General features: G+C 52.9%; 1 protein-coding gene across 3 annotated transcripts in view; it reads left to right on the forward strand.

The window, feature by feature from the left end:
• Positions 1-800: 800 nt before the first annotated feature.
• The window catches only part of CHST15 (carbohydrate sulfotransferase 15), an 85,998-nt gene continuing 71,060 nt past the window's right edge, over positions 801-15,738 (forward strand). The window contains exon 1 of one of the 3 annotated variants that reach the window (XM_030805899.1): positions 801-1,087. The gene's annotated coding sequence lies outside the window, so the exon portion shown is untranslated. Of the gene's footprint in view, positions 1,088-1,112; positions 1,846-1,987; positions 2,221-15,738 lie in introns of those variants that run through there. The other 2 variants (XM_030805914.1, XM_030805923.1) reach the window with 2 other exon arrangements.

Below are 15,738 nucleotides of genomic sequence, written 5' to 3' on the forward strand. Positions count from 1 at the left end.
AGGCCGGCAAAAGACTGCAGATTCTTTTTGTCTCTTGGACCTCAGTTTCCTGAGAGGCTGGGCTTGGTGCTCCAAGCGCCCTCTGAGCGAATCTGCCAGAATTTCATGTGTCTTTTCTTTAACTGATGGCATCTTTGGCCCAGTCAGTGGAGTCGGCCACTGGTGCCGCTTTCTTGCCCTCGGGCTGTCCAGGTGGTTCCCTGGGGCAGCCGACTCCAGGCCACTGCGGCAGGCAGTGGCGATCGGGGTCCTGCAGAGCTTTACCTCCCCGCGGAAGCAAACACGCCGGGCCAAAGAGCCGGGCCAGCCTTCCCGGGATGCAAAAATACAACAGAGGGCGCCGAACTCACCAGCGCTGTGGCCTTGAATGTTAATGTATGGGCTGGCTCCAGACCGCCAAGTTCCTTAAAGATGTCTCTGGCGGCCGGGCGCGGTGGCTCACGCCTGTAATCCCAGCACTTTGGGTGGCAGAGGCGGACGGATCATCTGAGGTCGGGAGTTCGAGAGAAGCCTGACCAACATGGAGAAACCCTGTCTGTACTAAAAATACAAAATTAGCCTATTTTGCGTGGTGGCGCATGCCTGTAATCTCGGCTACTCGGGAGGCTGAGGCAGGAGAATCCCTTGAACCCGGGAGGCGGAAGTTGCAGTGAGCCGAGATCGCGCCATTGCATTCCAGCCTGGGCAACAAGAGCGAAACTCCGTCTTTAAAAAAAAAAAAAGTATCTGGCAAGGTGTCACTGCCAGACTTCAGGGGTTTGATGTGCTTTTATTTGGAATCACCGCAACGCACAAGCAGTGTTGACTCGGAGGGGGAGGGGGCAAGGGCCAAACCCACCGCTCGGCGCACACGCCTTGATCTGGCATTCCAGACTCGAGCTGATGTGTGTCAGCGCGACATGGGGCGGGGGGAGGGTTCTCTTCGGATGTTTCATTCGCCGTCTGCACGTCACTCCCAAACTTTTCCTCCCAGCGCTTGGGGAGTCAGGTTGACGCGCCCTGGATGCGGGGCTAGAGGCTCAGGGCTGGGCGCGCTCCCGCGGAGCCGGAGCCGCAGAGGCTCCCGGGCTGGACTCAGGCTTCTCAGGTACAAGTTAGGTGCCAGACGCCGAGTTGGGGCGGCAAGGAGCGGCGGTAGGAGGTCTGGCCCTGGGCTCGGGGTTCCGGCGCCCCTCCGCGGGTTCGGGCCAGGCAGCGCCGGCGGCGGCCGGGGCTGAGCGTAGGGAGTCCGGGCCGGCGGAGGCGGCGCGCAGCCTCACTCCCCGCGGCTCTCCAGGCGCGGTGGTGGCGGTGGCGGTGGCGGTGGCGGCCCAGGCAGACAATGAACTTGCGAGCGCGAGGAGCCGAGGCAGGTTTGGGCCCGGCGATCCTCGGCCCGGCCTCCCCGAGACTTCAGCGATTCCCAGCGGGAGGCGTCCCTTCGCCATTGGCCCTGGCCGCGCTCCGGGCGCCCTGCGCGCTTGAGGGCCCCGCGGGAAGGGTTACCCAGCGGCGACGCACGCCCCCTCCCTCGCAGACAGGACGCGGCCGGAGCGAGGGGACAGGGGACCGAGCAGTGGCGTGGTGGCGCCGTGGATAGCCGGAGGCCGGCGGGGGGCGCACGCCGCGTGGAACGCACCGGCGGGCTGTCCGGGAGAAGGAGCCCAGTAGTCGGAATCGGGGCGCCCCTGCACCGCCCAGCTCTGGAAGCCGCAGGCGGGGGACCGACCGACGGATAGACCAGTGCTTTCGCGGTGTGAGCGCGCGTCGTTTGGTGGTAGGGGACGGGGATTCCCCCCAGCCTTGCGCTCCTCCCCCACACCCCTATCGCACTTTGGGGAAGTTTCCAGGCGCGGCTTGGGGCAGGTAAGTGGGCATCCGCCACTCTCTCCCCCGTCTCGAGCTCGGATGCGCTTCCAGAACCCTGGCTCCAGCCTTGCGGCCGTTCCGGGCGGGGAGCCCAGAGCTCGCCGGCGCCTAAGCCCGTGGGACCCGGTTCAGGGAAGGGGGATGGCGGGGGCGGGCCTGGGAAGAGGTGGGGGCGCGGCTGAGCCCCGAGCGGTGTGAACTTTTGCTCCCCGCCCCCTCCTCCTTCCTTCTCCCCGCCCCGCCCCCACTGCTGTCCCCTCCCTGCGCCCCGCCGCGTCTCGGGAGGCGGCGTGACTCGGGAGTTGCCGGCGCTTCCCGGCGGTGGCGGCGGCGTCCCTGGCCGGCCTGGGTGCGGCGAGCCGAGCGAGGCAGGTCTGAGCCGCGCGGTCGGGCCAGAGGCGGGGAGCCGGGGCTGCGGGGCGGCGAAGCTGGGGAGCCGGGTGGCAGCGGCCAGGGCGCGGAGACGACGCTGGCGGTGGAGATGGAATGCGAGTCTGTTGGGTTGTGTGTGCCGGGAGATAGGACGCGGTGGCCGTGGGTGGCTGGGTGGCGGGCTGTGGCGCAATTGGCCCCCTGGGATGGCAGGATGGAGGCGCTGGGGCGAAGGGAACCTTGCCTTTGGGAGAATGAATGAATGAAGAGCCGTGGAAGCACCTTCCCGACTTCTCCAGGCAACCGATTGGCCGGCGTGCGCGCGAGTGTGTGCGTGTTGAGGCTTCGGAGCCGCCCGGTTCCTGGGCACAGCTGCTTGACCGCCCCGTCGCGGTCCGGGTGCCCACGTTGCCCGCCCGCCCTGCGCCCGGGGCCGGCCGGCGCGGCTGGGACAGCGGGTATAGAGGAGGAAGGCTGGGGCTGGGTTGCCGGCTGCTGACGGCTGGAGGTCCGCGCCCAGTGTAGGGAAGTCCGCGAAGGAGGCTGCCAGGCTGGGGGCTGGGACCAGCTGCTGGGGGCGGGGGCCCTTCTTCGTCTGCCGGCGTGCGCGGAGCCGCTGTGACAGCTGGGCACCTTCGCCTTGTTCACGTTGGGTAAGTTAATGGTACCGAGTTCTCGGGAATGAAGTGTGGCTCCGGGGTGCCCCGCAGAGGGATGTGACAAGCCGGTCAGTGAGGCTGAGCAAAGGGGCTCACCTTGCCTCTGGGCGCCCTAGCAGTGCCCCCAGCCCCTCTTTATCAGCTGCAATTCCTGAGTGTTGTGGGATGCCTCGGTGGGTTAGGGTAGCCACCCAGTGTTGGGGCAGAAAGGCCTCGGAGAGCATCTGCACCCCCCTGAGGGGCCCTGAAGTAAACTGAGGCCTAGAGATTTGCCCGGCGTTTCTCCTGGACCCTCCTTGGACCTTCCTGGACCATTATCCATCCCCCGCTTTCCTGCTCCTCCTCCCACGACCGGCAACCTTGCAAAATCAGGAACCCTCCCTTCCAGAACATGGCACTTACTAATTTTACAAACTGAATATTGAACTAGGATCTCTTGATTGATACATAAAGACATACATAGATCATATATGATTTTATTCAAAGTAGTATAGGAATAAAAATGCCTTCTAAGTAGTAGGTTTTTCCAAACAAGTTTTTCTCCCCCAAATTCCTGAGAAACTGTCAGAAGATTTTCTTTCTTGCCACCTCCTAGATGGGCACACTGAGCTGGCGAGGTCAAGTGGCTTGTTATGGCCTTCCTGTGGGCACATAGGTGAGCTGCAGGTGGAGCTGCCGGTCTGGGCTTCCCTCCAAAGTCCAGCTCCTGAGGAGAGCCCGCTCAGAGGCCCTCTGCAGAAGTCCAACCCTGTCTTTGCAGCTCTCTCCTCTGGGCATTGGATGATTGCAGTGAGCTGGCTTGTAGGTGAAACATGCAGGGGTAATTCATCCAGGAGATTGTCCAGGGGGGTGGCAGGCAGGTCGGCCCACAGTGGTCACATGTGTGCCTTGCTTTTCTCGGATGATCAAAGCTCGCCATGTCTGAGCCACTGTCCTGGCCAGGGACCCAGCACGGTCACCGTGGCTTCCATGAGGGCTGCAGTTTCCTTCCACACCTTTGTCATCCCTGGTTGCTGCTGCCCCTGGCCAGGAAAGGTGAGATATCAGAAGCATTTGATTTTTCACATACCTGGAAGAGAGAAGATTAATTCCTGCATCAAGAAGTGTTTGGGGAAAGGTTGGTAAAATGGGAAGCGGATTCTACTTATTTGGCGTCTTGAGAAACAGCAGACAAGAAACTCCAAGTTAACTAGCTGGGCCCCAGGAGTCTGCAGCAGGGGAAGCTGTAGATTAGTGCTGGATTGTGGTAGTCCAAGCCATTTCGAGTTCGGCTGGAAGGTCCCCTGCTAGTGGAGGGGGCTGGGGAGAAGAGGGAGACCCCAGGGCTGTCCTGAACAGGTGAGCACATGCCCAACTACAGGGGACAGACTCGACTCAGCTCCAGCCAGTTTGGGGGAAAACAGAGTCGACAGGTCTTGTGAATTTTCGAGAGGATTCTCCAGCCTGGGTATTTAAATTTGGGCTCAAATTCTAGAAGTATGGTAGAGGGTTAGGGGTGAGTGCCCTTCCAGGAGGTCTGAAGCTTGCCATCTGGCCCGGTGCTTATCTATTGGGAAGGGTGTCACTGCATCAGAGAGCAGGGCACAAGAGCCACACCCATTGTGGGCCCAGGGACTAAGAACTGATGGCTGACCATCATGCCTGCGGCCAGGTCCCTAGGCTGGAGGTGAGGCGGGCAGAGCTCCTTCATGTACTCGTGTGCCATGTGTTCATTCAGCAGCTGTTGAATGAATTCCCATAATGTAGAAAGTCATCTGCATGAACCTTTTCATATAATTCCTTTCACCAAATAGATCCTACAGCTGAGCCTCTGGGATGATTTGGCGGGGCTAGGACAGACAGGGTCCCAGCCCTCATGGGATGGGGACAAGCGGAATTGGCTGTGTAGACAGACAAATGGTCCAGAAGCTGCCATAATAGCCCAGAAGGGTGGTGATGCAAAGCAAGGCTTGGGAGCAGGGGTGGGGGAGTGGAGGGTGGACTCGGGGGAGTGTGAGGAGCCTCCTTTTCCAGGTGTGGACATTGAGTTTCAGAGCAGTGGGTGGGAGGCACCCATCCCCTGAGCAGGGGATGCTCAGATATGATATTAAGTTGGGAGTGACTTGCCCAAGGTCACATAGCCAGTAAGTGGAAAGTCAGGGGGTCTCTGATCTCCAGCTCTTGGCCAGCTCCTTCATCTCCACTGTACTGGGCTGAGGCCTCTTAGAAACCCCCAGAGGAGTGGACACTCCCTGTAATTGGCAGCTCTCATTTTTCCCATCTACACGTTCAGGCCCTGTCCCCGTTCCTAGGGCCTCAGCAGGCCCAGGATTGCAGAGATGCCATTTAGAGTGCATTTGTATGAAAGAAGAGTCGTCTAAATTCTAAAAGCAGAGACTGTTTTTAAAAGTGGTGGCTGACTTGGGAGTGTCACTGATCTGAGCAATCAGCCAGCGGACGTCTCTTTAGCAGCTTGTGATTTGAAGTGACTCAGTCACTGGTGAGAATCACACAGCCTCCCTCCCCTTCTGGTCTGTAAAGGGGATGCTCAGGTATGAGATGAAGTTACTTCAAAGGGTCACTCTGTTCCTGTGCTGTGAATGAGGAGATCATGTTTGCACTTAGCTGGCTAAGTGTTGGGAGACTGAGTGTTTCCACTGCTCGAGGCATTTCTTTATTGGCCTCCAGTATGAGGGTCTGATTTCTTTACTGAGATAGTTTCTCCTTTCAAATAAAGCACTGGGACAAAATGATTTATGTGTAGACCTGTGTCTCCACAGCAGGAGATGGAGCATAAAGGGAACATTTATCTAATTAGTGTGTCCAGTCTAGGTGTCTAGTTAGGAGTGTCCAGGAAGAAGGAGAAAGGTTTTGTGTCCATTTGGGCCAACATAGATTTTTAAAATTGTAAGTATGGGAGTTGGGGAGGAAGACAGTTCATCGCAAGACCTATCACGTGCTGCATCCCCATAGGTTGAAGCTGGCCCTCTGCTAGGCAGGTCACACAGGTGTATCCCTTTGTGTCCTTTAGAGGGCTGGGAAGCTGTTGGAGATGACACACACCAAGCTCTCAGCCATCCGGATGTGCAGGAGGAGGGATCGGGAATGACAGTGGAGGCAGGAGGGAAATAAGGGGGTGAGGGGAGAAGAACAACTGTGGCTCCAGAAGGAGGAGGCGGCGTGAATCAGCAAGTGGTTAAGTTGTGGGGAGGTGGCAAGTGGGAAGCAGTTTCTCATCTTCGCTGGTTTCCAAAGGGATGGAGAGGAAAGGAGACTGTCTGCAGCAGGACTTGCAGCGTTTCTGCCCTGCAACCCTGGGCCAGGTGCATGGGGGCAGAGAGTCAGAGCTCAGCACAGAGCACAGCTCTCAGATCAGTGGGCGAGGTGGAGCTTGTGCAAGTCAGAGTTATATAACGCCGTTGACAGGCACCTTAAGGGGCTTGGCAAAGTGCAGCGGGAGCCCGGGGTAGCGACTCTGAGATTGGAGTGTTCTGGGAAGACTTCGCCCCCTGGCTTGAGGGCGGGTGTCTTTTCTAAGAGTTAATACCTGGCAGTGCTTGGCACAGTGCCTGGCATCCAGTAAGTGCTCAGTAAACACTGGCTCGGGTGGTATTCTTCAGCCCCAGAGCTCCTAACCCTGCATGTCTCCATATTTGATTCCAGTATATTCTACCTCAAAGGGTATAGATAGGCAGGGGCCCCTGCAAGCCTTGGCTCCAGCTGTTTCTTTAGGGTGGTGGCTTCACTCTCTGGACTCTGTCTCCTCATCTGTGTGAGGAGAACACTGGTAAACAGCTACCCTTCAAGACCCTTCAGCTGACCTTGCAGCCAGGCTGTGGAGCAGCTCGGCTGTGCCCATATTTGATGCAATTAACCAGAGAGAGGAGACCGCGCTGCTCTAGGTGGGACTGTGCTGGTGTAGCTCGCTTGTGAATGTTACATCTCGCCCCACTCTCAGCTTAAAAGAGCCCAGAGGGGGTCTGAGGGGGGCCTCCTGGCTTCGGCAGGCTCTCCCCGAAGCCTATTTTACATTTCTAGAACTCATCGTGGCCCAGGCCTTTTAGATCTCTGAAGAAAGTAAGGCTGGCAGATCCTCAAAAGCAGAGGGTATCATTATAATGGAAACTTGGACACTTTCCAGAATTGCATTTGTGGTAAAAATATTGAAACAGACAGCCCAGGCACCCAGGTGCCTGGAAAATACCCCAACATGGGCAAATAATTAGATACAGGCCAGGCACAATTACGTTTTTCTGACAATAGGCTGGAACTTGGTGGCTTAGCATTTTCTCTTGAAATGGAATACGCCCCTGCCAGACCCTTTTGCTCCCTGTGGTCAAAAAGATAGTGGTGTGGCCACCAAGGGGGAGCGCATACAAGGAGAAGTGGCAATCCCATCCCTCCCAGGGTGGCCCTGGATCTATCTCAGGGAGGTTCTGTCCTGCTTTTGCTTTTCTGTATCCCTGTAGGTAGCTGTCCTGAGGGACTGGGCCCATGGCACCTTTGCTAGGAGGCCAGAGCCTGCATTTCAGAGTCTAAGAGGTCGAGAGAGGTGTAAGATGTATTATCTTACCCTTCCACGAAAGTGGTCTGGGCAGCTGTGTTCCCTTTTGTAACCCCTGGCAGCTCACTCACGCTGATGGCGGTAAGTTCACCTATACCTTCACGTTTCTTGTCAGCCAAATGTTTGGTGCAAGTGACACGGACGCTCTTTTAGCCCAGGTGTTAGATCCCATAGGCACTGGGTAGGGCAGGGCAGGTAGTGGGTTGAGCCTGGGATCCACGCTGACTCAGGTTCAAGTTCATGCAGTGCTGCTTCGTCCCATTACTGTGACTCTGGACAAGCGGCTTAGCTTGCATCTCGGTTTCCCCATCTGTAAAATGGGGTTAATGATCTCTACCTGGTTGGGTGGCTTGAGTATTTGAAATAGTACAATTTAGGGTTCAGGGGAGCTCCCCACATGGAACCACTTTTTTCTGGGCGAGGTCTAAACCTCTGGAGAGATAGAGGAGGAGGAGGAGGAAGGCAGGTGGAAATCCACATGTGATGGCCGTTCCCGACTGCAGCTGTTGTTGGAGAATGTGGCTGAACCAGTGGGCAAGGAAGTGGGGAACAGGGGCAGTCAGGCAGACCCACCTACCCCATCGCCTGTGGAGCTGCAGGAGCCTCTCCCAGCAGGGATGGGATCGCCTCCTTGCCATGAGGAAAGGCAGGGCTGGGCTGTCACGTCCAGGCCCTCTTTCCATATTCCTGGGATGGTGTAGACACCACCAGGTGTAGACAACAGGAAAGTTACACAGCGGGAGCTTCCATCTCACGGAAGGAAACATCTGGAGTCGTGGAGAAGAGTCGCCTTGTGGCAAGGAATATGATGTGCTGGGCTCCGTGCCTGGCCCACGGTTGGAGGGTGGTCAATGGCATCTGTTAGGTACGTACTTGGTAGAGGTGGCCACAGTGTGTCAAATAGGTATAGTTGTCCGCTTTAGGAAATAATGTGGCTTTAAATTCAAGAACATCTCTTTCCTACTTGTTGGCAGAGCATGATTGAGATAATGGTGAGCCATGGATCTCAAGGTTGCATTCTAACTTGAATGCAATTCACAGGGAGCTGAGGTTGTGCTTGACTCCTAGCCTGGACCTGGACAAGTTTCTCTGCCTCCTCTCTCTTGGTCCCAGCCCCTGACAGGGCCTGTGCTTCTACCAGACCTGGCTTTGTCTTCGCAATGAGACGCCTGGCCAGCCGGGCCTGGATCTAGCTGCACTTGGGTCCCCCGGCCACTGGAGAGGGGGAGCCCCCACATCTGCCTACTTCATCATCGAGCGCCCCCACCCCCACCCCCACTGCCTTCAGGAAGCGTTTGCCAGTCATTCTTGCTATCTCCTCCCGGTACCTCCCTCCCCCATCCAGGTGGAGCCTTCCTCCTCTGAGCTTCTGCAGTTTTCCTCTATTGTATTTCTCAACCTTGACCCTGTCCCACACTGTGCTGGGCTTCAGTTTCCTGGGTACACGCTGCTCTCCCAGCCTGACAAGGCTCTCTTCAGGAGGAGGGTGTCTGGGGCTCACGGCACGTCCATGTAGCTAGACTCTCACTTAGTGACCAGTGACTGCCATGTGTTGCATTAATGCATCAATTAAAAATGATTCTTCCAAAGGCTAGTTTCTCCTGGAGATTTTATGTGAACCCTAAGTTTGATAGTGTGGCACAGGAGAGCTCACACTTGTCACTCAATTTCCCAAGGAGTCGAGAGTCTAATGGAATAACCTTGGATTTCCTGGCATTAGGTTTTGGGGCTATTAAAACATAGTAACCACAGTTTTTTGTGTCTTGAGAGCCTTAGGGGAAAATGTTATGGAAATGTGGTTGTTGTTTCAGGAATATAAGCGGAGCCATCCACTCAGGCGAGAAATGTGGAGGCTGCTGGTGTTTCTTATAGCTGGTATAAATAGCTTGGCTTCAAGTTCCATGCTCCTTTGTTTGGAATGTAAATATTTGCATTAAAAATATAAAGTATGTCCTGGCATGTATTTTTAGGGACCATAATTTCCAAACCCCAAATCAGACTATGGGTCTACTGAGGATTAATTTTTTCTGCTTTGTGAACCTGTGTATGTAAAGAGTCTTCCAAATGTACACACCAAACCCTGTTTGCTTTGTGCCTGGAAGGGACCGCCAGGATTACAAGAAAGCAGGGTTGCCCCGGGGAGTGTGGGCCGAGGGCTTGCGTTTCTCTCCATACAGTTCTGATGGTTCTGCCTGGTAGCTGCAGCAGCCCAGGGCGGTGGGGTGGAGGAGTTTTGGCCAAGATCCTGTGGGTCATCAGGGGCCTGGCTTCTCTGTCCTTGGTTTCCTGGACATCCAGGTGGGGATTTGGCTGCAGCTGGCTGACCTCTGTGTCACGTAACCAGACGCTTGACTTTGGAGTTGCTGTTGCTCTAGGAAGGTGTTCGGGAGTTTGAGTGCCCTTTCTGTGGCCTGGTGGAGGGAGCAGGAAGTTCTCATGTCCGCTTCAGAGGGGAACTGTGAGGCCCTCTGTGCGGTGTCTTCTTCCACTGGATTCCTGGGGGCTGTTTAGCTTTAATTTTTCTATGAAGGATAACCCAGATGATTTGTTAATCCCTTACTGTGGGTGGGATGTCATCTCTGGCCTGGCCTCGGCCTGTTCTCAGTAGTGGGGGGCTTGGTGGGGCAGCAGGAGCTGGGCAGGCCATTTGCCCCTGGTATGGGGGAGCTTGTTCCTAAGGCTCTCTGGGCGGCCTTCAATGGACACCTTCTGGCTCAGAGGCTCTAACGGAGAAGGTTGGGCCGTGGAGGTCAGCTAGCCTGCAGGGAAGGGCCGAATGCAGGTGGGCCCCCAACTGGCAACCTCCCTCATGTCTCATCACAGGATGAAGGGCAGATGAGAAGACAGCCAGGAGGGTCCTGGGCCCTCAGCTGTGACTCCCCGAGAGGCAGGTACCAAGGGCTTCCTTTGTCCTTGCTTCCCAGCCAGCGCATGGCCCCTGCCCTTGAGAGAGTCAGCTCCTCCTCCATCCCACTGAACACTGTGATGCCTCAGGACTGGACTCCTTGGGGCAGCGGGGACCCTTCCGTCTTTCCTTCCCTAGCTCTGCCTTCCAAAGGTGCAGCCTCCTGAGCCTCAGAGTGTCTGACGTCTCTCTGCCTGGGGACCCTCTCTGAAACATTGTGTGGGCTTAGAAACTGTGAGCCTTGGGAAGGACCATCTTCCTCCGAGCCTTGGGTGTGTTGAACTGCGGAGGCTTACCACTTCCTCGCCTGTGGTCATCTCCAGCCTGACCCACGGTGGCGTGATCCTCTCTCATCATCCGTCACAGTTTTTAATAAAGAAAATATGTTCCAGAAAGGCCGAGTCCCATGCTGCATCAGGTCAGTGATCCAAGTGCATTATAGTGAAAGTCAGAGGAAATAGCTGCTTTTAGGACACGCTGAACTTGCCTAAGAAAGTTATTAGTGGGAATAAATGAGGGGGAAGAAAGCATGCTCCGACTAACGAGAACAGTATCAGCCTGACATTTTGTGTCGTCCTAACTTTGAAAAGCTATTTATACCCACTTGATAGCAGTTTCTATGAGAAATTAGATATGAGGAGATGTGCAGAAGAGAAGAGTGGGAGCTGGGTGACTGTGAGCTTCTCCTCAGAAACATCTTCCAGGCAAAAAAAGAAAAAAAAAAAAAAGAAAAAGTCATTTGCTCACCTATTGACAATTGAAAATCCAGGGATCTTTTGCATTGTATAAAATTTGGCTCAGAGAAGAAAAATGATGTATTGAAAAAAAGATGAAGCTTCAGTTGCCATTTGAGTGGTAGAAAATAAATTTGCTTTTGGCCGTCAAAATGGAAACAAGTCAATAGAAAAATGCAGGCCTGCCCCCTTTTGAGTCAGCAGTATTTTTGGTTTATGGAAGAGTGAGAAGACTTGCTCACCTCAAATCACCCACTGGATCACTTAGGAAGCTGCAGAAGTGTTGAAGGGCATGCATGTGTATCTTTCAAAGTTCTCAACTGATTTATTAAAAAAAATCACAAAGCAGACTTTTGAAAAACCTGTTAAATCTATTCTCCTTTAACAGCTTTACTGAAATATAATTCACACACCGTAAAATTCACCCAAAGTATACAATTCCATGTTTTTTAGTATATTGACAGATATGTGCAACCACTACCACAGCTAATTTTAGACCTTTTTTTATCTCAAAAAGAAATCTTGTACCCCTTTATCTCCCCATTCCCCTACATGTACCCTTTAGCCTTGAGCAACCACAAATCTACTTCCTGTCTCTGTCCAATCCAATTCCTCTATTGTGGACTTTCGTATGAGCAGAATCACATAGAATGAGGTCTGTTGTGACTGGCTTCTTTCACTCTGTGTAACTTTCATGGTTCATCCATGCTGTGGCATGCGTCAGCGCGTCATTCCTTTTCGTGGCTGAATAATATTCCATTGCATGGATAGACCACAGTTTCATGGATCCATTTGTCCATTGATAGACACTTGGGTGGTCTCCACCTTTGGCTCTTATGAATGAGGTGGCCATAAACGTTTTTGTACAAGCTTCTTTGGGTGTGGACATGTGCTTCTGTTGCTAGGGTTATGTTTTATGAGATATTTTCACTTTCTTCTAATAATAAGATTCATTTTTTAAACAATGCTCTTTCCCTGGTCCTAGAAAAGGCTTTGTTCTTAGATGAGATCCCAATACCCCTGTCAGTGATCCTGGCTGAGATACTGAATTGTCTGAATTTTAGAGCTGGAAAGGCCTTCAGCCCCTTTTTGTAGCTGGGGAAGCTGAGGGCCAGAGAGGCCATGCATAAAGAGACAGGATTGAATACAGGTTTTTGGAGTTACAATCCAATTACTCCAAATGTGCTCCCTAAACTCTTAATAAAACCCCAGGTTGCCTTCTTGACTGGCCTGGGGCAGCAGATTAAGGTGGGTTGGGTGAACAGATGGTGGTTAGCTTGCCCTCTTTTATGTGATTATGGGTCAAGGTTTTCAGTTATCCAATGTACTCTTGCCTGTTTTCCTTTCACCCATCTGTCTGTCCATCCAATGTCCATCTGATGTCCAAGGCCCAGAACATCTTCCCATCCACCAGTGGCCAAATGAGAACTGCAACTTGTGGCGCCAGCATCTTTCTAGTTCTTTCTCCCCTGCAGTGATGGGCGGCCCGGCTGCTTATCCGGGGAATAATTAAATTAGGAACCAATTCAGAGAATGAAATTTTATCTGATCTGGCCAAGCCCATAAGAAAGGGGCTGTAATTGTGACTCCAGGGTACATTAGGAAGTTGTTTTTTCAAGCATACACTGGGTGAAAGCATTGAAAGAAATATGTGGAGGCCAGGCCGGGAGACCTCCCTGGGCCAGGTTTCTTGCATGGCCTGGGGGTGTGGTCCCATGGGGGCAGCTGTGTCCTCAGGCTGGTCCTTCCAGCATTTATGTTTCCAGGCACCATTTAGCTCTGATGAGGTAGATAAAAGTGTTTTGTGGCTGGAGTGTTCTCTGTGCTTAGGAGAGTTCTGTTAAAATCCTAATGGATATATATCTGATTGTTACCATTGATATTCTAACGCACCTTTACAGCTGTAATAAGAGGTAAACTTGGCGGAAACTCTGTGGCTGTAAATCAGGGGCGCCGCTTTGCAACCCCCACGGAGCTTATTGAAAGAAATGCACATACTTTGGTCCTACATCAGCTCTGTTACATCATGTCTCTGGGGATGGATGCTGGGCATTTGTGTGTGTGTGCACGCATGTGTGTGTGTGCATGCATGCATGTGTGTGCATTCATGGACCTGGATTCGTTAAGCTCTTTAGCTAAGAAACACTGAGGGAACTTAGCGGTGATTATCATCATTCTTCTAATGAGAATTTCCAGTTCTCCTATGGCAGAGATAAGGGACAGATAATTAGCACAGTGGTCTCAGGAGTGAGCCTTATTTGTCCTCAATCTGTGATGAGACTTTGTGACTGTCTTTGAGTTTCATGTTCAGATTCCCTGATTGTAACTAACGCACATTGTTCAGCACTCAGTAGCAGTGGTGGAATTTTAGATCTGTTTTTCTCTTGGGGAAGGACCCCATTCTCATCCCCACAGTGGCCCGGGCTGGAGGCCCAGGAGTCTCCTTTGACAGATAGCTGGTCAGTGCAGAATTGCCTCCTTTCTGTCTCTGCCACTGGAAGGTTATCTGTCCCTTCAGAACAGGAAATGTGTCTTATTCAAGGTGGCATCCCCAGGGCCTAGTCCATGGGAAAGAATGATTGGACCGATGGCCAGACAGATGAATGAAAGGAAAACAGGCAAGAGTATAGTGAATAATTGAAAACTTTGACCCCTAGTGCAGGGATGGTGAGCATCTTTCAGATCGTCTGTTTATAGCTGGGGAAACAGAGGCCTGCAGAAGTCAGTGACTTGCCCCAGTCCTTCAGCTTTGATCAAGAAGATCAAAGAAGATTTGGGAGCCTGGCCCTTCGATGTCTTCAACTCTTCTGACTCAGGCTCTGCACATCCTCTTGAGAGTCACCCTCCAATGAAAAGAACTCCTTATTGAGGCCTTGCTGTGTACCCCATGCTGTCCTAGGAGCTGGGGATCTAGCAGTGAGTTAGACACACAGGGTCCCTGTGCTCACAGAGGGCATATCCTCATGGAGAGGGCATATCCTCATGGAGAGGGCATATCCTCATGGAGAGGGCATATCCTCATGGAAAGAGACAGGCCGCAGACAAGGTTGCAAATATCAGAGAACAGACAGGCATAAGGGCCATGTGCTGGAGTGACCAGCTGGTGGGCAGGAAAGGCCTTTCCACGAAGGCGACATCTCCATTGATTCTTGAATGGTCAGAGGGTGCTGCTGTCTGATGCTTGGAAGGAGGGTACAGTCAGTGCCAGGACCCCAAAGGGAGAACCTGTTCATGGGATGGGATTCATTTATGCTCGGGAGAAAGAGACTTCATTTATTGGACGCCTGGGTTGATTTTCTTCTCTTCTGCATCCTCTGCACTGACATTTGCAGCTCTGCCTTCTCCCCGTCCCGTCTCTGAGTAAAGAACACCTGTCCGACGCTCGCTGGCCTGCAGCTGCTGCAGAGTTTCAGAAAACAGGGCTAGCAAAAAACAAAGCACAAGCCTAACGTCCCTGTCCTCTCACTAAGGGCTTGGCTGGGGAGGCAGAGTTATTTTTATGTAAGCACATGCTTGAGGGGGGACGTCTTGGGGTGGGCAGCTGAAACCACACTCATAAAAACAAGACCGAAATAGGACTGTGAATTCCCAAAGGTGAACACAGGCTGTTAACTTGAATTTGGTGACAGTTCCATGCAGCCTAGGTCCTGGAGCTGGAACCCTTTGGAGGCGGATGAGGCATGGAAAACTGTTTGCTGGATTGGCCTCTTCTTTAAGCATTGCTTTCTGGCCCTGGCTGTGACAGAGACCCGGCCCTTGCTCAGGATGTGAGCCCACTCAAGGGGAAGTTCTTCCTCCCTCCTGGTGCTGCCTCCAGCTGTTTCTGTCCCCTCATCAGTAAGAACCTCTGTTTCTTGAGGGCCCTGCTGTTTGTTGTCCTCTTGTTGCAGCCACCTCCCTACCTGCGAGGGAGTGGGCCCCAGGCTGCCTCTCCATCCCAGGTCCTGCTGTTAACCTGGGTAACCGTGGTCTCCACGGGGCAGCACTCTGGCCTCCCAGGTCCTGCATCAGGACACTCTGAACCTTGTCTACTCCCGGACTGCTCCATACCACGTGGAGTCCATCCTTGTTAATGACGTGTTAATGCCGGGCTTTCTTGTGGAAACCACACCCAAGACACCAGCTGGTCAACCTGACACACAGTAAGGCCTCAACGGATTGTGTCTATCAGTTATTTTCATCAACTTTAAATCTCTTTCTGGTCTCCCCAGACATCCTTAAGAGTGATCCTTTGTCACATTGCAAAGTTTTCCCAATAAATATTGATCAGTAGTTGTGACAGTAATATACATCTCCATTTTATGTTGTTGACTAATTTTTAAATGGTGGACAAAACATAAATTTTTCTGTATTTTAATAAATGGAAAGATAAAAGAAATATTTTTTTCTGAGTAGTTTGGTTTAGAATCATTCCAGTTGTTCATTCAGCATCTCTTCCCAAGTCACGTGAGACCCACACCAGGAAGCTGTGGCTGTATTGACATGCTGAACGCTTGTTCAGAGTCCCCATAATCTGTTGGCACTCCTATATGCTGCTTCATACTTTTATTTTAACTTTTTATTTTGAAATAATTTCAGACTCACAAGAAGTTGCAAAAATAGTACAGAGTCCCTGTGTACCCTTCACCCAGCTTCCCACAGGGAGAATATCTTATGCAACCCTCGGACATGATCAAA

Source organism: Nomascus leucogenys, chromosome 3, assembly GCF_006542625.1.
Source record: "Nomascus leucogenys isolate Asia chromosome 3, Asia_NLE_v1, whole genome shotgun sequence".
In the NCBI taxonomy this organism is placed as follows: Eukaryota; Metazoa; Chordata; class Mammalia; order Primates; family Hylobatidae; genus Nomascus; species Nomascus leucogenys.